At 37.4% G+C, this 27,801-nt stretch overlaps 1 long non-coding RNA gene across 2 annotated transcripts in view; it reads left to right on the plus strand.

Annotated features, from left to right (window-relative positions):
* The window catches only part of LOC123392476, a 706,642-nt gene that overhangs the window by 357,442 nt on the left and 321,399 nt on the right, over positions 1 to 27,801 (plus strand). For both annotated transcript variants that reach the window (XR_006607196.1, XR_006607197.1), the window contains exon 5: positions 24,315 to 24,493. This is a non-coding gene — a long non-coding RNA (uncharacterized LOC123392476). The remainder of the gene's footprint in view (positions 1 to 24,314; positions 24,494 to 27,801) is intronic.

A 27,801-nucleotide genomic window follows, 5' to 3' on the forward strand; every position in this document is an offset into this window, starting at 1 on the left:
TTGCATTCCTGGTCTGAAAGAACTGGAGGTGCAACAGAAGCTAGAGCAGGCTCTCAACAGAAAAATCAGAGAGAAAAAGAGGGCTCTGAATTCAGGAAGAGAAGGGAGGATTTATCACTTCCATCCTTTTGATAAATGTTTTACGGATGGCTTTTCGTGGGTTGAATAGTTCATTTAAGAACCAGGAAGCAGAACTGGAAGATTTTTTTTTTTTTTTTAACTTAATGCCAGGACAAAAGAACTGGAAACATCTCAGAACCCCTCTTCTATCTCTAATACTAACTGGAGACAGTTGAGTTCTTCCCTTCTAGAAAGTGACCAGTACGTAGGCAACAAGCAGAGAAAGCACTTATTGTCCAGATTTTTCATTGTATATAATCTGTTGGAATCATAGCCACACAGTCAATTTCTATGGCCCATCTGTCAGGACATTGAAATTGCTTTATTATACAGAACCCGCTCACAGATTCCATGGACTCAGTAAGGAATATTTACCGAGTGTCATCTGAGATCTCAGAGGTTCCATAAAACACTTAATTAACATACAAAAGCCACTTCAGCTAAGCCTATACCTACTTTCTGAATATCAGTTACTGATTTGATTACTCCTGAGGCTCAGGTCGGCATGGGGAGAAATTGCAGAAGCTGGAGAGCAAGCTGGAGGCAAAGCAAAGTGGGCAGCTTCTGACAGCTGCTATTTTCTCCCTGGGGCGTTAAGAGCTGGTGACAGAGCTCCACCAAAGAGTCACAGAAAAAAAGGTCTGTAGAACTTCTTTTGTTTGTTCTTCATCTTTTTGTTTTATTTGTAATAAGCAACCGTGCTGCCTTGCATTGGTCGCTAGTTGTTCCCCGTCTCTTAGCTCACTGGCTTTGCTTGTCTTTCCTGCTTTCAAGCTCTGTGACCTTGGGCAAGTTACTTAACCTCTCTGGACTTCAGTTTCCCTTCTTTTAAAGGGCAGGCTGAAAACCTCCCCCGTGGAGTTACTGTGATGATAAAGTGAAATAATGTTTGATTAGATGGTGTTCTTCCAGTTCTGTCAGCCTTTGGAGAGCCGGAGACTAGTCCCTTAAGGTCAAGGATAATCGCTTACAACACAGCTCAGTATGTAACAGAGTTCTTAGCGTAGAGTAGGTGCTGGACACATAATTGTTGGCCGATTGGATAAATATTAATGGGCCTAATGCCGGTTCTGAAGTGTTGGGCCTCTTGTGTGCGCATGACCTCATCTCCGTGTAGTTACTTTACTGGTGTTTATAGCAGTTTCCAAGATTACTTCTTTCTAGTGCCAGATTTGCTGCCCTGTCTCTAGCAGGACATTTGCTCGGGGCCACTGGTGACAGGAAAACAACTCCCAGAACCCAATAGGGCCTGGAGCCTAGGAGACCATCTATGAGAGAAGGCCCCTTTCCCCCCTTGGCATCACATTCTCGTACAGGGGTCCCCTTGCAGGACTGCATGAGACATGATGTGTCACAGACCTTTATGAAGGCAGTTCGTTATGGGTCCGTCTTATTCTCCTGCTCCAGAGGACTGGGATAAAATGAATTCCATGGGGGTTGTGCTTGGAGATAAAGCCCACAGCCACCACACCCAGAATGACAGTGCCCTCCATCCGGCTTGCCCCTTCCTTCCTGTGGCCTCTGTGGGGAACTCCTCATCCCTTGTGCAAAAAGCCATCTGGCTGGCCTGCCCCATATTTGTCAGATATATCTGGACATGTCTGAATGCACATTTAGGCTCATGCTGAGACCCATGTTATATATTTATAAAGCTCTCACACTGTTTGGTGCACAGTAGAAACTTTTAAATTGTAGATATCTTTCCTTGTCCTGAAACCACATTATACACTGGAATCATGGATGTTTTTTGAGAGTTTCACATTATTTCTTGATCTCGGATATGTGGGAATTCTCAAGCTTAAGTGTTTCGTTTTCTTTGTTTTTTTTTTTTTTTTTTTTTGTTTTTATTAAAACTAAAGTATTTTGAATCATGATAAAGAGGTTAGATTTTCATGCTTAATTGCTCTAGTTACCAGTTCTAGGAAGGCTAACAACTGGCTTGAACCAAAAGAGGATTGTTTAAGAACATTTCTTCCTGAAGACACAACTGGCCCTTAGTTGTTCTCCAAATGTCACATTAGGTCTCAACCAAGATGACTTCAGAGAAACTTCACAGTTTCACTCATTTCGGCTAAGTTTGCCTGAGGGAATACGTGATGGTTTCACATGTCTGTCTCAGGTTGCCTGGGACTCCGTGTCTACACCACGCCAGGACCCAGGATGACAGAGCAACCCCTGTCCGGCACCTGCCAAAGAATTAGGTTCATCCTTTCCCTGACGGAGAGCCATTGAGTGTTTTCAAGCAGGACAATAACATGGTTAAGTCTCAGCTTGAAATGATCACTCTGATGCCGGCCTGGAAAGAACAGGCACAGAAGAGGATGCATCTGGTAGCCGGGGATCCAATTAAAAGGCATGTGCCAAGTGTTGTGGACAGGGTGAGTGATAGAATTTGCTGGAAGTTGTCTGTGGCACGATGAAGGCACCAGGGATGATGCGGGCAGGGAGAGGAGACAATTCGCACCCTTACTCCCAGATGGTCTATTAAAGAGAGAGAAAAAGGCAGTCCAGATTAGTGACCAGTTGCCTTAGAGACTGGCTAACTCCTGGAATGCATGGTGAATGCAGGGCACAACACAAAACCCAACAAGACTTTTGGCTTGTGTAAAATGACCCACCACCCCAGAAATACTTTTGGGTTCTTAGAGAGAGAGAACTGTGGCCAGCCGGGGGGCCTGCAGCAGCAGCTCATCATCTTGGCAAGTGAATTTTTGTCGTCTTGCACCTGTCAGTGTCCCAGTAATGTCCCTCTAATCTCTCAGTCTCACTTGTCCCGGGGCTTGCTTTCCATCGGATACAACAACTGGCGGCTCAGGCCAGGAGGGTGGAGAGGCACCCTCTTGGAAATACATACAAGGCTTTATTTTCAGGAAGCTGCCCGGGTCATCTCCTTAGGTTATATTTTTGGCTTTGCCAGCCATCTCCTTGAGGCCACCATTTGTAGATAAATTCATTGAAATTTTAAGAGCAAGTCTCTGCCTGAGGAGGAAGGGAGCTGAGGGGCCTTAGGTATTTAAATGGGCTCTTTGTAATCTCTCTTTCTCTGTGGTTCACTGAGCAAGCTAGCCTTGAAGCACAGCATTGATCATTCTCCTCACAGCCTCCTGGAGAAGAATGAGCAAGCTGTGAGAGATTTATCTTCAGGCTGGACCCTCCTCCAGCTGTGAGTGACGCAGTCAAAGAAAGGCTGTGAGTACCTCCCCCAAGGTAGGGCAGGGGGTGGGAAGACATATACTCCATCAGAAAGTGCTAGAGGTGAGGGAGCCCTCTTGGCTGCCAGACCCCTTTCCCAAAAAACAAAAGGAAGGGGGCCTTGAGTACAGGGGGATCTCGGGATGGGCAGAGCCGGAAGCACCATCCCAATAATTGACTCGTCTTCTCCTCTTTTGGTTCTGGGAGCCAGGCTGCAGCCACATGTGCGAGCCTTCAGCTCAGCTCAACATGTCTCTGGTGAGGAGACTTCTCGGATTTCAGGAGCCCTGCAAGGCTTTGGAATGCCTGCCAGGGAGGAATCTGAACATCAAAAGGTTCAAAGGTGGTTGGAAAATCCAATCCTCAAATTGTCGGAAGCAAACATGTCTTCTCTGTCCTATTTTTATGACTTTCATAGTGACAATCGGTGTTACTAAGAATCCGGGGGAGTTTCAGCATTTACCTAGCAGACCCTGTCTTTTAAGGAAATCAACACTGCCGCATTATCTTAATTTTTACAAGCTGGGGAAGGAGGAAAAGTAGTTATTTTATTTGGAGACCCAGAGCAGTTTTCATGATATTCCTAATGGAACATTGTAAATCTGGGGAGTCAAGGTTCAAGTGTGGGTCTCTTTGCATTTGACATATTTTTATTTTAGGTCCAAGCGAAGTATATTTTTAATAAGCAGGACAACACTTCCTGCCTTCCATCAGCGATAATACCAGCCTGAGATAATATTCTGAGACAGCAAGTTGCATTTCAACTTAAGATAAATATGCCCCCAGTAAAATGTCACTCATTGTGGCTTTAAAACATGTCAAGTCCAAGGTCAATTAATTGTACTTGCAACTTAAAGCCAATCAGGAGGATGAGCTAACATCAAGGTTTTTTTCCCCCCAAAATGAAAATTTATCCTGTGTTTTTTTTTCCCATGTTATTTCTAAAAAAAAAAGAAGAAGAAGAAGAAGAAGAAGAAGAAGAAGAAGTAGTACAGGCATTATTCAAAAATTAGAAAGAAAAGAAAGAATGGATTAGCAGTGGAACATGACAATGTACCAAGAGATTTAAAATAAATTTCCTAAATGAAAATTTATCAACTGAAGAAGCTTTCCATAGCATCTGTGACCTTGAAATTTAATCTGAGATTTTGCTTCTGAACAACATGACGGAGCCTCCTGACTGAGCATACCTCAGACTAATGCACTTCACTCAACACTTGTTTTTGGGAACCTTTTGGAAAGATATATAAGAAAACAAGATATAGACACTGGCCTCAAGGAGGTTACAGCCCAAGGAGCTTTGATTTTTAAAGTGGATGACTGTACTTCCTTTTCTCAGCTTCTCTGAACCTCAGTTTGATCATTTATAGCACTGGAATGAAAACATCTCTTATCTCCCTCCCCGGGTACCTCGAGAATTGGTGGAGGGAGGGAGGAAAGAAGAGGAAAGATGAGAAGTGTTGGGAATAATTTGGAATAATTTTGAATTATTAAAAGTTTCTTTATGGGGGCGCCTGGGTGGCTCAGTGGGTTAAGCCTTTGCCTTCGGCTAAGGTCATGATCTCAGGGTCCTGGGATTGAGCCCTGCATCGGGTTCTCTGCTCAGCAGGGAACCTGCTTCCCCCTCTTTCTCTGCCTGCCTCTCTGCCTACTTGTGATCTCTCCCTCTCTCTCTCTGCCAAATAAATAAATAAAATCTTAAAAAAAAATAAAATAAAAGGTTCTTTATGGTTATTAATAGTTGTATCCTACTTTTAAAACTGGAGCTGAACAAGGGAATCTTTTTGTGAGGTAGCTAGTGTAGTACTCTTACAAGAAATGCCCCTTGTATTATTCCTTTTCCGTGGTTGCCTAGAAACAATAGTAATCTGATTTTCCTGGTCCTCATTCTTTTCTCTTCTCCTCTGCCTGTTGAGGGCCTGATTTGAAGCTGCTGAAGCTGTGTCTGTGGTCTGTGTGGTGCTCTGGGTACGAGCACCCTCTATGTGCAGATGTTGAGCTGGGCATTTTCATATTTATCATCTCATTTAAATCCTTTCAGATACCCTACGAAGTACACTGCTCTCATTTTATGTACAAGGAAACAGAGAAGTTAAGGAATTGTTCCAAGATCAAGATCCCAGGCCAATAAAGATCAGGGTTGGGTTTCAAATGGTCTGCTTTGGTTTTGATTTTCTTGGAGTAAGGAGACACAAGAGCATGTTCTAGTCCTGGGTTCTTCCTGTGAATCTCTGAGCTTCTCAGCTGTTCTTACTCCTTGACCTGTTTAATACTGTATGTCTGGTGCCCAGTCTCAAACCACACTCTTGGATACTGTGGGGTGTGACCAAAGGGCCAGGGGCCTGAGTTCAAGTCTCAACTCTATCACTTACTAAGCTGAGCTCTCCTTTTCTCGTTTTCAAAATGGTGGTGATCACATGGATCTCTTGAGAATTTGATAAAAGAATGTACGTTAGAATGCAGTTGGGGCACCTGCCCTATCCCAGAAATTTCCATTTGAATCTGAATTTTGATTCCAGTCTCTTCTGAGTTTGGTCCAGAGCTAGTTGTGTGCCGTGAACTGAAGGTACACTCAGGGGCATTTTGTGACATGTTTGGCATCATGGAATCCTAGCTTCCCCAGGGCTTCATATGCAGACAAGTCTGCTAGAAGATGGTGTAGCTTCAAATAAAATGCTTCACTGAAAAATACCTTAGAGTCCATCTTGTTTAGTGATTTTCCCAGTTGTTTTTATTAGTGGATTCCTATTTTTAAAACAAATGTGAAAAAGAATTACATTATGCAAATCTGACAAAGGAAGTTTCTCTACATGGAGAGATGCAAGGAAAACCAGAGCTGGTTAGCTCAGATGCTCATTGCAGAACCTCCCCCTCCAAAACTCTGAGGTTTTTCAGAACAGTATTTGAAAAGCATGGATACATCTAACAATCTTATTCTATAGATGAGGCCCAGAAAGAGTTACATACTAGAAATAATCCATCTAAAATCAAGGCATCATCTTCAATAGCTTGGCTTGATCTCATATTCAGCTGTAGAGCAGGGTGATAGAAAAATTCTTGTGTTCTATTTCTCTTCACAAAGGATTTAAAAATCTTTTCCCCTTTCTTTGTCTTTCTTAGATATTATATAATAATGACTGTTTGCCTAGGCCACAGAAGAAAAAAGTGTGAAATATCTGAAAAACATATTTATAATTCATTTTTAAGGAAAAAAGTTACTCAATATATATCAAGAACCTGAAATTCTATTGCACCACATAGTAGCTGCAAAATTAAAGAACAGAAGAAATAGATTTTTATTCAGCAAAACTGGATTTTGAAAAAATTTTTTAAAAATGTTACTGAGAAAAATGTCTTAGAGTCCTGTATAAACCAGATTCTTAGGAATCATGATTACAAATGAGTGCTCTTGGGTCAGTCTGAAATCTTATGGATTTCAGTCTTATCTTTGGATACCCAAATAGCTTAGAGACACCCAAAAGTTGAGAAACAAGATCCCTCTGTATTGCAAAGATCGGATCAAATAAGCGAGTTTGTTTCCCCATACGAAGGTAACATTATATCTCATGTCAGGGTGATTTATTCAAATCCTCCCAGTCCAAAAGCTCTTGCTTATTACACATAGGAACAAACACTGCACAGTTTTACACAAGAGCAAAATGAAAATGTTATTATTAAGGAGATATGCATATGCGTGCGTGTGTGTAATTTTAAGTAGTCCATTTAAAGTTTTAAAGTTTTTGGTATGTAAAAATCTCAGCAGCATAGCAAAGTATAATCTTTGGGCTGTATAACTTCATTCAATTCACTCTATTTATATAACTACCTAGGGTTAACATCAAGCATATTTTTTCAAAACGTCTTCTAATTCCAGGTTTGCAATTCAACTGAAAAAAAAAAAAATCAAAGGCACCTAAGAACATTTATGACTTAAAAAGTTTTCTTTTCTTGAAATAAAAACTACCGCCGGAGACCTCTCCTCCCATATCTTATCAGCTCAACTACCTAGTGTGATTTGAATCGCCCAAACCTTACTTTAAAAAAAAAAAAAAAAAAAAAAAAGGAGAGATAGAGAAAAGAAAAACCTTTGGTAAAGTAGGTTCCTTTGATCCTTTTCTGCTACTTATGAAAACTCACACTGTATGTTGAACACATTCCCAACAAACCGGGATAATGAAGCACATGGGACACCGAGACTTAATTCCATGTCTGTTTCTTTATTTAACCCCCCCCCCCAAAAAGAAAACCCCGCATGCTCTGTGGGCCAAGGGAAGAATGCAGTAGACTAGCTAGGAGCGAACAGTGAGAAGTGCTTGTGATTGCCAAGCTGGGAGAGATCATTAAAAAGCAAACTGGGGAGCTCCAGTTTTGGATCTGAGGAGATTATTGATTCAAATCCTTTAAGGCATTCTTCAAAGGACTTCTTAAAAAGTTGTATTGTCTGAGGAGTTTGGGGCAAGTGGGAGTGTGCGAATGTATGTGTGTGCATGTGTGTGTGTGTGTGTGTGTGTGTGTGTTATACAAGGCAGGGAGATTAGTGGTTGGGAGGGCCGTACCTACATGAGGTACAGGGTAATGAGTTGTATGCATGGATTTTGATTATCTTTAGAGTCGATCTGAGTAAATACAGGTAAGTGCCTAACAGGTTTTCTGGGTACTGATGTGCAGTTTTGGTTCCCTGAACCTTCAGCTTTTGTAGCTATAACCAAGACCCTCCATGAGCTGGCCTTTCTTCTTCACCATGTCCTTCATCTCCTCAGAGTGCTGGAGCTCAGTGCCATTAGATCACACTATCTGGGTTCAAATACATGCTTGCTTTTACCAGCCATGGGATGCTGGGTCCCTTAGTGAACCATGCCAAGTCCCAGTTTCCTCATAGGTAAAATAGGAATCATAATATCTACATCATAATGTTGCTGGATTAAATTAGATTGTCACACATGTTAAATGTTCAGTACAGGTCAGCTGTGAACTCAAGGACATTTTAATTCCGTAGATACTCTTTGAAAGCATTCTGTGTTCTTTCAAACTGCCGTATTAGTTTGGTGGGGTTGCTGTAACAAAATGACGCAGACTGAGTGGCTTGAGCAACAGATTTATTTACTTATTTTCTCACAGTTCTGGAGGCTGGCAATCTGAGATGCAGGACGCTGGCAAGTTTGATGGTTTCTCCTGAGGGCTCTCTCTGACTTGCAGATGGCCCATTGTCACCGTGTCCTCACATGGCCTTTCTGCTGTGCCAAGTATCCAGGACGTCTCTTCCTCTTCTAAGGACACCAGTCCTATTGAATTAGGTCCCTCCCCAATGGTCTCATTTTAATTCAATTACTTCTTTAAAGATCTTATTTCCAAATATACTTACATTCTGAGGTATTGGGGGTTGGGCTTTCCATGTAAGAATTTAAGGAGACACAATTGAGCCCATAATAGGTACTAAGTTAGAAGTCTGCTTTTTCAAACAAAGAGTTAGGAGGACCTAGAATACTTTCTTCTACTTTTCCACCTGGTGATTTCTCTCTTAGCCCATCTTAAATAGGTTTTTCCTCTACAGAGTTCCTGCTGAACTCATATACACAGTTAGACACGATTCCTTAGATATAATCTGATGTAAAAATTTGTATACCACAATCTACGCCATGTAATACATGTATATGTGTATACACACAATATGTGTATATTTGTATATACATACATGGAGAGAGAAAGAAATAGTCCATATACCCAATTAGAATGGAAGCTCCATGGGGAAAGGGGCTATTTTGATCACTACTGAGCCTAGAGCCTAGAACACTATCTTGACATAGTAAGTGCTGAGTCTCTTATTCTTATTAGCTCAAAGGTCAGAAGTCCCTCCTAAATGCTCAGTAGCTTCTTAAGAGTAAAGAATATGTCTGCTTTATCTTCCTGTTCTTCATAACTTAATAAATTCATTATGCAAAATCATGAAGTTTTTCACAGGCTGACATTCAGGTCTTTGAAATTATTTGTGTGGACTAATCAGAGAAGTAAACATGCTTGTTTTGATCTGGAAGGAAAGTTATATACATATATCCTTTTGATTATGAAGCTTGATTAATGAAAAGAAAGGTTTCTGAGTAAAAATTTCGAGCAGAGTTTGGGACAAACTGCTAACAGTGTATTTCTCTCTTTGAGAGTTTCTTTTCTGCACACAAACTTGGTTTGATGGTTTTGACTGACTTGACCATGCCTTGAGGCAAAGAAATATGATAACTATGTACCTAGGGGTGGATTAAGACAAAATAAAGGGCCATCACAGGGCTCTATCCAATTCTGGCTCTCCACAACTCCCTCTGGGTAAATCCTATAGCTTACACCTGTCCAAGGCAGCAGAAACCTAGACCATCACATCTGTCAATGGCTGCCCAAATAATTAAAGCCATCTGTGCCCAGCGTCCCAACACGTCTCTGAATCAGTACGCAGCTCCATAATTTTGCCAACAAGAAATAGCTCCAGAACCATTATGGTTAATAATTTTTTAAAGGAAAGAAAAAGAAACTAAAAAGATAAATTCTCTTTGATCCCTCTTGACCAAATCAACAAAAGGTCCTGTTAAATACAACAGCAGAGATGTTAGGAAAGTCTTCAAGATGGAGATTCTAAATCTCCAAATTGAGTTAGAGGTCAGTGCATGTATATGCCTGAATTGTTTTGTTCACAGGGAATCCAACCTACCTGCTCTCTTTGTGCATCTAGTGATGAATGTGTTGACTGATTGGAATGCAGCCAAATGCTGTTTCATGTTGAGTCTTCTCCTCAGGGTATTATGAGGCCGCACAGGGCTGTGTGAGACAGAACAATGCGTGGTTAAGAGCTCAAGCTCTTGAGTCAAACACAACCACGTGGGAGTCCAAGCCTTGTCACTCTCTTGACCTTGGGCAAATTACTTGGCCTCGCTACATCTGTTTCTTCATCTGTAAAATGGAAGTGATGATAATACTTACTTCATTAGTTATAGTGAAGATTACATAAGAAAATGCATGTTATATACTTAGCAGGCTACGTGGCACATGGTTGGCATGCAATAAACATTAGTTACTATGGTTTTTGTTATTGCGATTGGTAAGACTCCCAGGACACACAGTCCCCTGCTTTCAGTAGACTTACAAAGGACGTACAAGGGAAATGGGTTCCCAATTCTATTTCACATTCAGTAAAATTGCTATATTATTCCATTAGACTTGCTCATTGATAAAGTCTCTAGGATGAGGTGATAGAAATAACTCAGAAGTACCTACTTTTGATTAATCACTTAGGAAACAAATTTATAAGACACTTTCTAACTGCCAGACACTGTGTCAGGTACATTTTTCTCCCCAGCTATTGTTTATCCTCAGGGGAACCCTATGAGGTAGCTGTTGTGAATGTCTCCCCTCTTCTGTAGGTTAACTTGCTGGCTTTTCAGTGGCCACGCACCTCTCATACCGTCAAAGCGTGACTGTATTGTGTTCATACATTTTTTTGTTTGGCCAGCATTCTTTGGTTTGGTTAATCTCTCTTTACTCATCCTACCATAATCCAATTCAATGTCTTTGATTTGAGTAGGGCCGAATCCATCATTCCTGGGACTAACGGGAGGTAATAAAGATTCAGGACTAGATACAGAATGGTATGGCCAACTTATTTCTCAGAGATTCACATTGAGGGAAAGAGGGTCTTTTTTTTTTTTTTTCCCTTGAGATTGCAAGAAGTATATTCATGGAAACTTGAGAGCTTGAAAGTTATATATATTTACCACTTGCCTAGAGCATATTTAAAAATAGAGACAACACAGAGAAAAGGAGAGAGAAAGAGAGATTGAGATTTAATAACATCTTTGAAACCCCTGGATGCAGATGTGCCTGAAACTAGTTATGTAAGGCAATAAATTCTCATTGTCTTGGGCTAGTTTAAGTTGAAATCCTACTAAAACAGTTCTAGCTAACCGTTGGTTCTGTGGACTCCCATGCTGCTTTATCACACTGTGTAAGAATATTGTGTTTGAGCTAAGAATACTTCCTTTTTGTGTAAATGGCTTTTCTACACACTAACCTTATTGGGGATCAGTAATATTCTTCTCCTAAATAGGTCAGTCTAACTCCTATATTTAAATGCCTAAATGTCTTTAAAATGTTTATATATTTGTAGAACTTGTTTTTATTCATCTCTTCCCTAGATTTCAAACTCATTTTCTAGTGAAGCAACTTTATAATTTGCATAAGAAAAGAAAAAAGAAAACATGTAGCTCTTGTGTTTAGGTAGCTTTAATATGGTGAAAGAAGTATTATCTTTTGTAGTCAGAGACATATGATGGACTATTGGCTCTGTGACTTTGCAGTTGCATGAACTTGGGCAAATTGCCTAGCTTTTTGGAGCCTCAATTTCCTTATCTATCAATAGTAGGTATCTACCTACTTCACAGAGTTAACACAAGAGTTAAATGAGATTGTACTTGCAAAACAAGAATAGTTTTTGCTAAACCAGTTTAGCTTGGTATCTAGTGCCATTATCAGGGATTTTTATGAGTATCATTGGGTAGTGATACTCATAAATGATGGTGATCATTTTTCTCTTGGGGAAATTTTTTTTAAGGTATACGGGATGGAGAGTCAAAGAAGAAACAATAATCATCCATACTCTCTCCTTGCTTCCTCAAAATGAATCACTGTCAATGTTTTGGGGATATTTGTATCTTTTTAAAGTATTTTTATGTATTGGTTTTTAAATTTATGCAAGCAATTAATCAGTTGTACTTAAAGCTTTTAGACCATCATAGAAGAAACTATGATCTCCTGAAAACACCCATGTCTATAGTGATGTCCTCTCACCAAATAGTACATACTCTGTTGAATTTGTCTCATGAAAGAGTTTCCAAAATTCTTTATATTTTTCATACATATCTACATATTGGGAGAAAAATAAATACCGGTTTCTTTGATTTTTTTGTGAATGATTCATGTTAATATGTGGAAATCTGCTTGATTCCTTTGAACATTTTATAGTAATTCTTTGTGTTCATGGAATTGTTTTCATTTGTTTCTCTGTGGATAAAGATTAAATTTTTTTCATATTACAAACAACATTACATCTTCTGTGTGTATGTGCAAGTCTTTATCCAGAATAGATACGTAGAATGAAATTGTGGGGTAATTTAATAGATACCCTTCAGATTGATTGTACTAATTTCAAGGTCAAGAGCAGCTATGTTTAATTTTATTCGCCCCACCATCCTAGACCTGCCCTTGCTTGTGTACACTTGATATTATCAAACTTTTTAATCTTTGTCAAACTGGCAGCATAACGGTAATACATTGCTATTTCAATTTATATTTTCTGATTACTAATGAGGCAGAGTCATTTTTCATAGGGCAATTCTGGTTTTTATCTTCTTTAAATACCTATTTGTGTCCCATAAACTGTATCATTGGCTTTTAGACATTTTTAAATAGATATGTAAGGATTATTTGAAAGCTTTAGATATTTATCCTTGGTCTGTTTTGCATCTGAATATTGTACAGCTGTGACGATTTTTTCCCAGATTGTCAGCTATCTTTTACCTTTGTTCGTTTCCAAATTTCTTTCTTTTCCTATTTTTGCTGTGTAACTGATTTTAAGAAAATCTTCTCAACTCCAACATCTTGTTATTGTCCTTCGTTATCTTGGCATAAAAGTAGAATTATTTTCCTAAACATGGGTCTTTAATTCAACTCAATCTTATTTTTCCCTGTGCATAAGACAATCTTTTGCAGTCAAATGCTTTACCACTGAGCTATACCCCCAAGACAATCTTTTGGATTTCCGTTCTATCCCACTGATCTGTCTGCCTGTTCTTGAAGCAGTACCGCACTGTTTTAACTACTGTGGCTTTGTTGTATGCCTTGATTTCAGGAACGACAGAAATGATAAAAAAGGGACTTTTAGTGTATTTGTAATGTTTTTTATAAGGCAGAAATAAAAGTTATTGAGCACAGCGGGGTGCTGAGCACCGTGGGAGGCCTTTTCATGTTTTATCTCATTTTATCCCCATGTCAGCCATGCGAAGGAAGTGGAATTAACTGACTAGCAGATGAGAAGACAGAAGTTCAGTGGAGATTCCTAACTTTCTCAGGGTCACATAGCTTGTAGGTACTGAAGATTTGAGTTCATGCCTGTCTGACTCTCAAATTCAACCCTTCCCTTGACACCTCCCACATTTCCAGGTTCAGACCAAGCATCCTTGAGGAAAACAGTGGTATCTGCCAATTCCATTCATTTTTGTAAGCTGTTTTATTCTGCAGATAAGATCCTTAATATTGCGGGAAGCTGAAAGATGAGGCTGTACTTTAATCAGCTGTGTATATGTTTAGAACAAGAAAGAGAAGGAGAAGCGGAGCCTTTGGTGAAGTTGACCAACTATTTTCTTTATTTTAAGGAACAGTACAGTCCCGACCCTACCCCCACCTCTTAGCCTTGAGTATTCTTCCTCCTGCTAATTAGTTCCAAATGTTCTTCAGTTTTCGGACTTCTCCTTTAGACAGAAACCTAATGCCAGCAGTGGGCATCAAGCCTTCCCTTTGGCCTTTGCTCCTGATGGCCTGGTCACTGCCTTCAGCGATTAGTAAATCATGGACAATTTCAGCTGTCACACAGTCTTGGATTTGACTCTGACCTCTCTCTGGAATCTGAAGTCTCTTGAACCAATCTGCTATTTTACCACATGGGCTTTCTTCCTGGAGAGGAACATGAAAAAGACTTTGTCCTGGGGCTGCAGAGGTTCCTGGTTGCAGACTGCCTACTTGGGCTTTGAAAACTTTCTAGTTTTCACCTGAGAAGCAGGTAGTTTCAATTTATCAGGATATTCTCTTTGCCACGGAACGGGAGAAGACAAGACTTAACCCCCTTTTCTTTTAAAGAAGAATGAGGACCTGTCTCTGTTGATTTATGATCTTGGAAAGAGGAGAAGGGCACAAGATAAAAGAAAAGATGAGGAATGCTATGACAGAGTGGGTACACCTAAGGAATCTCCCCTGCCTGGAGACAAGAGAGATCTTACAGGCTATTGAAGACACGCAGGGATTTTATTTATTTATTAATCCCCGCCCCCCAACTCTTAAAATGTGAAACTATATCTACTCTGACTTTTCCATGCTGAGGACTTTGATGTCCCACCTAGCTGGTAGCGAGGTCTTCAGGAAGGATATCTGAACATGGAGAAACTTTTCTTCACTGAGTTGCTCAGTTCCATTTCCTGTAGCATGCTTGAGAAAGGCTGATGAGTAAAAACGTGTTCTTGTATTTTTAGAAAACAAGGAAGTGATTGAAATGATTGCATATGAAAAACCAGAACGTTTCCCAGGGACGGAAGTCTATCATTCAGATCCAACTGGCTTTAGCCCTGCCAGATCCTTTTGCAGTTTGACTTGCATCTTGACTAGTCCCTTTGCATCTGAATCCTATGAAATACACATAGATCAAGAGCACAGAGACACAGAAATGGGAATGGTAAGGGAAATGGGGAGGCCAGGAGAGCAGAGTTGCAAGAGAGACCACATGCCCTTACTTGCCAATCTGATTTTGGAGAACAGCCAACCATTAAATGCAATGATCACACTGTCATACTGCTGAATTCAGGAGATTGTGATCACATCACTGAACAAACTGTTTTCTTCCACTCAAAACCCTTTAGAGTCTAACCTTGAGGAAGGTTGAGGACATGCCATATAACAGCATCTCAGAAACACTGAATGTGTAGCTGAGTCAGCTTCCGAGAAGGAGAGTCAACTGCATTCTGGTTACAGCCTTCCCCTTCCCTAGGTTATCCTAGGTGGTTCTTTCCCATTTTGGACTATGGGTTTCTAATAAAGTGATGAGTAAAAAAAAAAAAACCTAAGTTCTAACATCCTTTTAAGGTGAAAAGGAATATGGAAATCTTAAATACCTGTTAGCTACAAAGTATCATATTTTCTTGTGCTGGGGAATCATAGATGAGTGATTATTGCTAAGCATGAAGTAGTGCAAATGGAAAAGCCATCTAAGGGGTCAGATTAGATTAGTCCTCCCTGTCATTGATCCTTATTCAAATTCAAGAAGAAAGTGTGAAGCCAGCATGGAATTCTCTGTGGTCAGAGCCTCTGCTTATGGTCTCCATTAGCCAGTTGAAGAAAATCCCTTTTCTACCTCAGACTTAATTGGTTTCTGGGCACTGTAGTCCCCAAGTGCCATTGTTATCTTGTTCGGTATGAGCTCAGGTGCAGTTTTCTGTGTATGCTTGAATCTAACTAGACAGCTCTAGTTACCAGAAGCAACTTTCATAGGAAACATTCCCCAAATATGTTCAAAGAGAAGGATTGCAATTTTGAGAAACTTAGCTTTCTTGAAGTATGCTTGGGAATGATCACATCTTAAAAGACACTTTTTTTAAAAAAAAGAAGAAGAAGAAAAAAAAAAACCTTTGTGGAAGTGAAAATAAATGATCTGTATGTAGTCCTGAGGTTTTCCTTCCAGTAATGTCCAAGTAAACTAATACCAGACTACTTTTCTGCAGATAACAACTATAAATTCCAAGATAAAAATTTAAGAAGTGGCAATCTAAAGGCTTTAGGGTAAACAAACACAGACACATTTTAAAATAAAGTTCATATGTAGAAAAAGAGAATAACCCTTGGTAATTTTTCTTCCTTTTGTGTGTATCTCTTTTTATGTGTGGTTTTTAACCAAAAGGCAGGTCCTAGTCTGTGTCATTCAGGTTGGCTAAAATGCAGATATGTCAGCTGGAACTGATCTTCCTTGAATAACCAGTAAAACAGAGTTTAGGCAACCATGGATGCTAGAATATTAGAAAGGAGAGAACCTGGGAAGGAAGCCCTAAGTTCTGTGCATAACTTTACCCAGAAACCTGGCTGACTTTTGAACTGTGCATACACAAAACAGATCTAAGCCAACTAGTTAGGGCTAAATAACTGAACTGCGATTTAAGTTACAGCCCAAGAACAGAGTTGCAATTGGAGCCCACATTAATTGCCTGCTTAAAGAAGTCAACTCTCTTTGGAAAATACAAGAGAATCTAGAGTCTCTACCATATGACATTCATGGTATCCATGATGTAATCTAAAGTTACTCAGTATATAGAAAAGAGTAGAGGAAATACAGATGACAATAAAAATATGAAAACAAATTCATCTCTACTGGCAAACAAAAAAGGCCAAAAAATTAATTAATTTTAACTTATAAAATTAGCAAAGGTTTTTAAAATAACCTGTGCTAGCAAAGATGTCATCAGATGGACACTCATCTGACACTGTTTGGAGTATAATAGGTATAAACTTCTTGAAAACCCATTTAGCTAGATATATTACAATGCCTAAAATATTTTATACCCCTGGTCCCAATAATTCCACTTGTAAAATGTATTCTGAAGAATATCAATCATGAAGAGTTTTATATCCCTAAAAAATATTTATAATTTAAAAAATAATCTAAATATTGAGAATAAGGGGGTGGTTAAAACAATTGCATATAACAGAGTAATTTATAGACATTAAATTATGTTTTAAACAAATGCTGAAGACATGAGGAAGTGCTAAAGATACATATATTTCCCAAGTTCCGCACAGTATGAATGTCTTTTTTTAATGAAAGCTCACTATTTATTTGTTTATTTATTTATTTACTTACTTATTTATTAGTAGTCTCCGTACCCAGCATGGAGCCCAACACACAGGGCTCAAACTCACAACACTGAGATCAGGCCTGAGCTGAGATCAAGAGCTGGATGCTTAACTGTTGAAGCCACCCAAGTGCACCATGAGTGTCTTTTATATTAAAGAGATAATATTTTTAGAAACATTTTTCTAAATTTTCTCTATTGTACTCTAAATGTCTTTATGCAAATTGAGATATAATTGACTTATGACATTATGAGAGCTTCAGGTATACAGTGTAATGGTTCCGTATTCGTATACACTGCAAAAAGATCACTTATCTGAAGTAAATCTAATTACCCACCATTCATCACCACACAAAGTAGCAAATTTTGTTTTCCTTGTGATGAGAACTTTGAAGATTTACTCTCTCAGCGACTTTGAAATGTGCGCCGCAATGTTGTTGACTAGGGTCACCATGCTATGGCTTATTACATCCCTGTGGCTTATTTTATAACTGGAACTTCATGCCTCTTAATCCCCTTCACTCCTTTCACCCATCCTCAACTCCCCTCCCCAATCTGTTCTCTATATCTATGATTTGTTTTGTTTTGTTTTGGTTTTTAGATTCCACGTATGAATGAAATCATATGGTGTTTGTCTTCCTGTCTTTGACTTATTTCACTTAACAAAAAGCCCTCAAGATCCATCATGTTTTTACAAATGGCAAGATTTTGTTCCTTTTTATGGCTGAGTAGTAGTCTGTTGTATGTATGGACCTCATCTTCTTTATCCATTCGTCCATCAATGGACACTTAGTATGTTTCCATATCTTGGCTATTGTAAATAATATTGCAGTGAACCTTGGGTTACATACACCTTTTTTGAATTCATGTTTTTCTTTTCTTCAGATAAATTTTTTAAAGTGGAATTACTGGATCATATAGTAATTATATTTTTAATCTTTAAAGAATCCCACACTGCTTTTCATAGTGGCTACACCAATTTACATTCCCAACAGTGCACAAGGGTATCCTTTTCTCCACATCTTTGCCAGCACTTGTTATTTCCTATCTTTTTTATAATAGCCATTCTAACAGGTATGAGGTGATATCTGCTTGGGTTTGATTTGTATTTCCCTGATGATGAGTGATGTGGACCATCTTTTCATGTACCTGTTGACATTCTGTATGTTTTCCTTGGAAAAAAAGTGTCTATTCAGATTTTCTAACTATTTTTTATCTGATTTGTTGTTGTTGTTGTTGTTTTCCTATGGGGTTGTATGAATTCTTCATATATTTTTGGATATTAACTCCTTCACAGATATAATCATTTGCAAATATCTTTCCCCATTCACTAGGTTGCCTTTTCATTTTACTGATAATTTCCTTTGCTGTGTTAAAGCCTTTTAGTTTGATGTAGTCCCACTTATTTATTTTTGCTTTTTTGTTGTCTTTGTTTTTGGAGTCAGATCCAAAAATTCATTGCCAAGACTGATGTCAAGGAACTTACCCACTATGTGTTCTTCCAGGAGTTTCATGGTTTCAGGTCACATTCAAGTCTTTAATCCATTCTGAGTTCATTTTGGTATGTGGTGTAAGATGGTGATCAGTGTTCATTGTTTTGTATGTGGCTGTCCAATTCTCCCACCACTATTAATGAGATTGTCTTTTCCCATTGTATATTCTTGCCTCCTTCATTGTAAGTTGCATCCATATTTGTATGGGTTTGTATCTGGACTTATCATTCCATTGATCTCTGTGTCTGTCTTTATGCCAATACCATACCGTTTTGACTACTGTAGCTTTACTATATAGTTTGAAATCAGGGAGCAGGAGGCCTCCATCTTCAAATAGCCATTGTGTTTTGTTTTGTTTAAGTGAAAATAATTTTTGGAGAAGATACCAAAAATAATTGTTATCATTGTAAAAAGAAAAATTAAGATAATTGAAGAAGTTAGAAAACAGAAAACAAATATCTCTTCTTTGTCTCACTCCTCAGACATAATCCCACACTCTATATTAGTAAATAAATAGGTTGGTAAGTAGGAAGATAGATGGAGTCATACATTATAGCTTAGGACCATGACAAAAAATAATTCTAAAATTATTCCAATAGAATAAACAGAATAGTTAGAAAACTTTCAGAAGAAAATATAATGGAGGAGGAAGGAGCCTTCTAAAAACTAAAATAATTATAAATTTAAATATTGAGGTATTACCTGATTACTACCTGCATTTTTCATAAAATTTAGGCTATTGCCAAGATTTTTCCATGATAATAAATGCGAATCTACATATCATTTTAATTGTGCATAGTTTCTGCTTTACAAATGTTCTACTTAGTTTTAAAAATGCTCTATGGAATGAATATTTAGCTTGTTTCCCAGATTCACTATTATAAGCTGTGCTTTAATAAATGTCTTTCTATTCATATTTTTGAAAAGTTTTCTCATGATTTCCTTAGAAACAGATTTGCTGGATCAGAGTCACGTTTTAAATTTTGATATGAATTGCCATTTTTCCTTCAGAAGAAGTAGGCTAATTTATAGGCTTCTACCAGCATTTTGTAAGAGTGCTCATTTTTCTGCATTTTACTAACTCTTGATATTATAAATTTTGTAAATTGTTACCAATATAATAGGTAAAAAATATTTTCTTGTTTAGATTCGAATACCTGATTATTTATTGATGTATTGCATCTTTTCATATGCTTATTAATCTTGTGAATTTCTTTTGCTTTTCTAGTTCATGTCTTTTGACTATTTATTTTACTTTTTAGCAAAATAATACACATGCATAGTTTAAAAGTTCCACTATGACAAAAAAACCCAAAACAAAAAACAAACATTTCTCTATCTTTTTTCCCCTCCCATACCTGGTTTGCAAAGGTAACTATGCTCAAATTCTTAAGTGGTTTCTTCCAATAATTTAATTTATTTAATTTTATGTTTCTAAATTATATGCTTCTTTATTGCCTCTTCATTTTCTAGTTTCAGGAATTATTCTCAGTTTCCTACTAGGTAAGAGGAAGATTTAGCTCTTTCTCCACATTCACCACATTCTACCCCCTCTCTACAGACCCATGCAGTTCTCTTTTATCATTCTTCCAGTATAGATATATCATAAATCTGGGCTAAACTTATATTTACTTTTACATCATTATTATATAAATATTACCCACAACTCAGTAAGTATTGTACATAGTTTATATTTTCTTTTTGGTTCAAATTTTTGTTTTCCCTGAAGTTTATAAGTACCTCATTTGGGGGTTTGCTTAATTTTCTATGTACAAAAGTCTCTATGACCAAATTCTCTGCTGGAGTGATACAACTCTTAATGGTTTAAACACTTTAGGTGAACTTTAATTTCCTTTTTAAAAATATGTTTCCATCAACTTGCTCCAGTCTCAAGTAGTTGATATTTAACCTGCTGCTCTTCTGAAATTCCTTTTGCTGGTCCCTTGTGTTTCAGCCCATTTTCTTGGACCTCATTTCATCCTTTTCCCTTATTTTGCTATAGGACATAACTCCAATATAATACTGACAAAAAGTATGTGAAACCATTTCACTTTTTAGAGCTTGTATTTCTAAAAGAGAGGTTTTTTTTTTTAACTCTTGCATTTGATTGGGAATTTACTTGTATATATAATTCTAAGTTAGAAACCATTTTCTTCCCCCCTCAGAATTTTAAGGTATTTTTCTTCATGTTTATAGCATGGTGGTGCTGGAGAGTCCAATGTTGTTCTGATTCTTGATGTGTTGTGTTTTTGTCTTTCTTCCTGGGAGTTTTCAGAATCTTTTCTTTATTCTTAAGACACTAAAATTTCATGATGAATTTTCAAGCCCTTTTCTATTACTTGGAGTAGCCTTTAAGTAAATTTGTGTCCATCGGTTTTAGGAAATTTTTTGTATTATTTCCTTTGTAGTTTCTTTCTGTTCTCTGTCTCTGTCTTTCAGACACGCACACTTTCTCACTCTCTCTGGAACTCTTATTGGTTAGATGTCTTAAATTGTTCCTCTAATTCCTCATAATGTTAGCTCCCATTATCTCTCATTAGTTTATTGTTCTTTTTTCTAGGAGTTTTTTTAGACTTTCTGGACCCTGAGACATTCCAATTTTTACTGGATGTTTTATTTTAGCTATCATATTACTATGTTCTAGTGGTTCTTTTTTATTCCCTTCATGTTCTTTTTTTATAATGTCCTTTTCTTTTTTTCTTCAAGAATCTCACGTCTTTTTGTTATGAAGGTATTATATTTTTACGCTTTCTTTTTCTCCTTATGTTATTGCTTTCCGTCTGTGTTAATTTTGCTTTCTGTCTTTGATACTGGAGGCTTTCCACATATATCTTGTGATCCTTATCTATATTTTGGAATCAGGCACTAGAATCTAATTGAAAGCCATGTGTAGGGGTAGAGCATTGGTATGCTTATGGAACAGTGGGCCATGAGTAAGGCATCAGAGTCATACAGTTTCTTCTCTACACTAAGATTTTTAAAAATGTTATGACATCTCCCATTTGTATTGTCTCTTCTCTTATTATTTTTGTCTTCATGTCTAGACTTTGTCCCTCCTTTACTGCCATTATACTGGAATTCCAGAAGGTACCCAAGATAAATGTATACATTCAAGTTGTGACGCCTAACTACACCCATTTTTTCCCCATTGAGATGTTTGTCATTTTAATAATTCTCTGTATAGTAACAATATTTGTTTAAATATGTTTGATTTTATTCTCTTATTTTTATATGCTCTTAATTAATTTTATTTATAAAAAATTTTAATCCTTGTGTAGTTACATTTCTCAAGTGTATATCATGTTTAGAAAAAACAGAGGTGCCTGGGTGGCTTTATTGGTTAAACATCTGCCTGCAGCTCAGGTTATGATGTCATGATCCCAGGGTCCTGGGATCAAGCCCCATATCAGGCTCTCTGCTCAGCAGGGAGACTGCTTCCTCCTCTATCTGACTGTCTCTCTGCCTACTTGTAATCTCTGTCTGTCAAATAAATAAATAAAATCTTTAAAAAAAAAAAGAAAAACATTTTATTGGCATTTTTATAATCTGTGTAAAATTTAAGATTACATTGGGAGACAATTCATATTCTTAATTATTTGAGTCTTATCTAGAAACCTGAATATCTCAGAAGATATTCAAATTTTTATTCATGGTTTTCTTTATAGAAAACTGTATATTTCTTGGGGCACCTGGGTGGCTCAGAGGGTTAAGTCTCTGCCTTCGGCTCAGTTCATGATCCCGGGGTCCTGGAATCGAGCCCCGCGTCGGGCTCTCCACTCAGCAGAGAGCCTGCTTCCCTTCCTCTCTCTCTGCCTGCCTCTCTGCCTACTTGTGACCTCTGTCTGTCAAATAAATAAATAAAAATAAAAATAAAAAACCTGTATATTTCTTAATTTCATTCTAGCTATTGTTGCTATATATGAATACTATAGATTTTCATGTGTTAATCTCAAATTTGCTTACCTTTTTCTATCACTCTGTTATTTTCAAACAATTTTTGCTAATTCTTCCATATTTTAATTTCTTGTTCCATACTTTATTTCAGTTCCCACTATATTCCAAAGTATTAGGCACTGAGGACATAATGTTAAATAAGAAGAGGGTAGGCCATGGGCCTACCCTTGGATAAATAATTACATCATTTGCAAATAATGATAATACTTTTTCCTTTCCAGTATATATTCCTATTATTTATTTTTATTATTCTATTGCTTGACTAAGACCTCTAATCTAAAATTGAAAAACAGTAAAGATAAGCTTCATCTTTATCTTGTTTATAATTTGAAAAAATATTTGAATAAATTTTAGAACATTTGGATAAATTTCATCATTAGATATAATGTTGGCTACTAAATTCTGGTTTTTAAAAAATTCATTGATGATTAAGAATTTTCCTTCTGTATTATATTTATGAAAGGTTTGTAACATAAATAGTGTTAAGTTTCATCAAAGTCCATTTAATTGCTAAATAATTAACTTGTTAAACCATCCTTGAACTAGTGGAATAAACCCCACTTGGTAATTAGAATATTCTATTTTTATCCTACTTGACATAATCCAATCATACTTCGGTTAAGATTCTTACATTTATAGAAATAAAAAAATGATCTATGATTTTCTTTTGTGATCTTGTCTGATGTTTGATATCAGGATTACACTAACCTTAAAGTAAATGGGAAGTTTTTCAGAGCTCTTAATGTCAAAAAACATTTTTAAAAGCACAGTAAATTTCTCGCCTTTGAAAAGTTGGAAAGAATTCACAGACAAAATTAGTTAGATTTCTTTTATGATGGTCTGTTGACACCTGTTCAGTTTTTGATATATGAGTTTTGGTCTACTCATTTTTTGGTTTTTTAGAACCCATTTCCGAACTTTTTTCCTTTAAAGTCATCCATCTATTTTATCAAATGTATTGGAATAAAGTAGCACTTATTATTTAATTGTGAGTTTTTTTTTTTAAAGATTTTATTTATTTATTTGACAGAGAGAAATCACAAGTAGATGGAGAGGCAGGCAGAGAGAGAGAGAGAGAGGGAAGCAGGCTCCCTGCTGAGCAGAGAGCCCCATGTGGGACTCGATCCCAGGACCCTGAGATCATGACCTGAGCCGAAGGCAGCGGCTTAACCCACTGAGCCACCCAGGCACCCTAATTGTGAGTTTTTAAGTGTCTTCTAGATCTGTGATTTTATCACTTTTCTCATTCATTTATTTGTGTTTTAATCCTTTGGACCTTAGTTAAATTTTTTTAAGGGCTATTTACCGGGGTTATGCTTTTTAGTGGTAATATATACATTTTCAATGTCTATAATTCCTCGATCTATGGTATTTTTGGTAGAAAAGAGGTAGACACCTAGGTATGACTTTCTGTCTTACAAGTAAAAGCTAAGGTGTAACTATTTGAAGAGATGACAGAAAAAATCAAGATGTAATAGGAAATATGAAAGGATGTTTCTGATAGAGTTGATCAGAAACAAATAATTTGGGGTCAAATGCCCTTGTATCTGGGCAGAAGATGGCATTTACCAGATCGCATGTCTGACTTGGTAGGACATATTATGTATGCTCACAGACACAGTATGCAAGACTTGACCAAAGCATTATTTCAGGTTTCTTATTGTATTGATGCAGAAACTAAGCCACAAAGACTTGAAAGACTTACTAAAGGTTGCACAGCATGCCAATAAGATGTTTGAGGACTACTTAGTCCAATAGAGTTCTTTACACTATACAACACTTTTTTTGTTGTTGTTGTTTTAAAAGAAAATATGTGGATATAGGTCAAAGGAAGAAATGCAAGGAGGCACTTCCATAAATGCTTTATAAATATTGTTCTGATATGATGTCAGACTCCATCTTCATTTCCTAGGTGAAGAACCCCAAACACCAAGAGATTAAAGAAGAACAAGTTATGATCCAAATCAAGTCTGATACTTCTTTGAATGGATTGCTTCCCCTGTCAGTATCTCAATAAAGAACCCTACTTCTTTCAAAAATCAGCAAATAGAAATGCTATGAAGAAACAAATTGGGAGAAATCGTCATTCTTGTAAGTATTCATGGAAAAGTTCTTTAGTTGTTGCTACTTTTTTACTTATTAAAATAGGAAAAATTTTTCCCTCTCTCTCTCTCTGCCTGCCTCTCTGCCTGCTTGTGATCTCTCTCTGTCAAATAAATAAATAAAATCTTTAAAAAAAAAAAGTAGGAAAAATTTTCAAAAATGATAATATGCAATGCTTGCAAGGGTCCAAGAAATTGGGCCCCAGATACTATTATAAAATAATAATCATTGGAACAACAAATTAGCAAACTAAGGGAAAATGCTATATGCATGAAGGTATTTCTTGCAGTAGTATCTAATAAAAGACTTGAGCAATAGAATTAATCAGAGGGGAAGGTCTTAGGTAAATTGTGGCACACACGAGACTATTGTGTAGCTAATGAAAATATCATTATCATTAGGAATACAAACATGAGACAATGCCCTTACTTCTTGGTCCTCACTTGTCTATACGTGGCTCAGTTGGCTCCATACACGCAGAAATCAGAGTGAAGGCCAGCTGGACTCTTATCTGGGGACTCTTGGAAGAATGTGCTTCCAGGCTTATTTAAGTTGTTGGCAGAATTTAGTTCTTGGCAGTTGTATGATGGGGGTTGCCATATTCTTGTTGGCTGTGGGCGGGGCTTCACTCTCATCTCCTAGAAACTTTCCTCAGATCCTTTCCTGTGGCTCCTTCTACCTCAATGTTGGAGACCCTCCCTTATGTTCTTCTCACACTTTAAATCTGATTTTCTCTTTTGCTACCAGCTGGAGAAAACTCGTTGCTTTTATGCGGTTTGTGTGATTAGGTTAGGTCCACATGCATAATCTCCCTATTTTAAGGTTAATGTTTGCAAATTCCTTTTGTCATGTAACTTAACATAATCATAGAAATCAAACTAAGGGGCAAGTAGGGTCCCGGGGTCCTCTCAGAATTCTACCTGCCACATCACAGATAGCCACAGCTGCCACATTCTTGTCTTGGTTGTTAACCTTTCAGCCAGATGTTTCCTGGAATCTATCTAAAATTTCATTTGTACCTATAATCCTCACCCAAGTGTCTACCCCATTTGTGTTTTCTTTCTCCTATATTTAGCACTTATCCTCTAACATACAATATAGTTTACTTATTTATGTTGTTGTTATCTGTCTCCTCCAGCACATGTAATCTCCATGAGATTGGGAACTTTGTTGTTCTTCGCTTATAGTCACTGCTAGGTTGGTGTTTGGACAATAGGAGACATTCAGCAAATATGCATGTATTGAGTGAATAAATAAATAATACAAAATTATATGTAACATATGATTACAATTACCTAAAAATATATGGCATCATGCTTTCTCCAGAGTTTGTTGTTTCATTTTTTTTATTTTTTATTTTTAAAAGATTTTATTTATTTATCTGACAGACAGAGATCACAAGTAGGCAGAGAGGCAGGCAGAGAGAGAGGAGGAAGCAGGCTCCCCACTGAGCAGAGAGCCCGATATGGGTCTCTATTCCAGGACCCTGGGATCATGACCGGAGCTGAAGGCAGAGGCTTTAACCCACTGAGCCATCCAGGTACCCCTGGAGTTGGTTGTTTTAGAAGGATCACTTCTGTTATGGGCTGCATGGAGTTAGCTTGTGGGTCTCTGTGACCCCCAAACTGAGAGGTTCTTTGCACCCTGGCAGCTATACCTAGTGGCTTGTAGTTCCCACCATAAAAACTAAACTAAACTAAAAGTATGAATGTGTGTAAACACAATTAAAATAGTATTGTTAAGGTGGTGAGATTTTAGGAGCTTAAAAATCTATTTCCTAAACTTTGTGCTGTTGTAATAGTGACATAACAAAGAAAATGGCTGTTCTCTGGGGGGTGGAATCAGCCAAGTATGACATACCTAAGTAAGCAGTTTTGAGGTAATGCTAAGGACTCTGTGGCTCATCAGAGAGAAAAACATGCCAGAGGCAATGTGGTGGAGGAGAAAGAGCATGGAAAATGGAATCACAAAGACCTGGATTTGAGTCTTCTTTCTGGTATTTACCAGTTGTATGACTTGAAAAGTCACTTAACCCCTCTGAGCCTATTTCCTCACTATAGAAATGAGGACACTCAATACTTTCATCATTGGGCTGCTGTGAGGGTCATGTGAGATACTATTTCTATGACTTACCACAGAACAAATGCTCAGTCTTATTTTCTTTCACTTCATCTAGCCTATTCACCCTTTTGATTGCCAAGAGAAAGGCTGCTTATGCTATACCAACTGCCCTTATTCATCTAACCTATATTCAGTTACAGAGAAGGACTTTCTTGAGAGGGTAGAACAATTATTTGATGAAAGGAGTATCACCAAACTTAAAAAATAAAATTGGTTCATAATGATTGTAATTAGCCTAAAATGGCAGAAGCAGGAATTCCTATGTGGCTGTAAAGGATTTCTTGAGCTCCAAAAGACTTCCCTGTACTGTCATGTTATTGTATCTTGAAGTGTCTAAATAAAACTGCATTCTATGGCAGGAGTTTCAATGTCAAATATTGGTCACTACCAGATCGAATGTTAAAATTTTACTTGAAATAGGGAACGATGTGTGTAAGTTCCGATCCTGTCAGTTTTTCAGTTTTTCATTATTTGACCTTGAGCCATTCACTTTACCTCTCTTGGCCTTCTGGTACATTCTGAGAATCTTTGCATGCATGAAAAATGACTCTCTGAAGTAAAGTAATTCCCATAGTAATAAAAGTTATTATATTTTGAGCATCTAGTATATTCCAAGCACTGTGCTATATTCTTACATTATCTTCAACACTCAAAACAAGTCAAATAGCAGATGTCATTGTCTCCATTTTATCTACAAGGAAGTTGAGTCTCAAAGAGATGAAATAAATTCTCAAGAGAAACACAACTAAATGTTAGAGTCAATCTATTGCTGTAATCTGTTATTTGGAATTTGGATCATTCTTTTCAATACATGTACTCTCTCGCTGCTTTTTGGGTCAAAGAGGATTTGGCTCAACATTCTATGCTTTCATCTAAGTCCTCAGTTTTTAAAAATTAAGAAAAGTTGCTTTGCTCTTTGCTGTACCCCTGGTATCTAGTAATATACCTGTTACATAGTAGGTGTTCAATAAATAACTTCTGAATGAATGAATGAATGAATGAACAATGTATAAGACCTAGACAGAGTCCTGTGTCTTGCCTCCTTTGACATATAGTAGTATTGGTCCTTTCTGTTATAAATCCACTAGACTATATTATTATGATATCCTTATTTCTACACTTTTGTCTGCAGTTAATAAAAGAAAACATTGTGAAATGTTTTGTTGTGATTAAAT

The sequence above is a fragment of the Mustela putorius genome, unplaced genomic scaffold, assembly GCF_011764305.1.
Source record: "Mustela putorius furo isolate JIRA1106 unplaced genomic scaffold, ASM1176430v1.1 tig00000580_pilon_pilon_pilon, whole genome shotgun sequence".
Classification (NCBI taxonomy): Eukaryota; Metazoa; Chordata; class Mammalia; order Carnivora; family Mustelidae; genus Mustela; species Mustela putorius.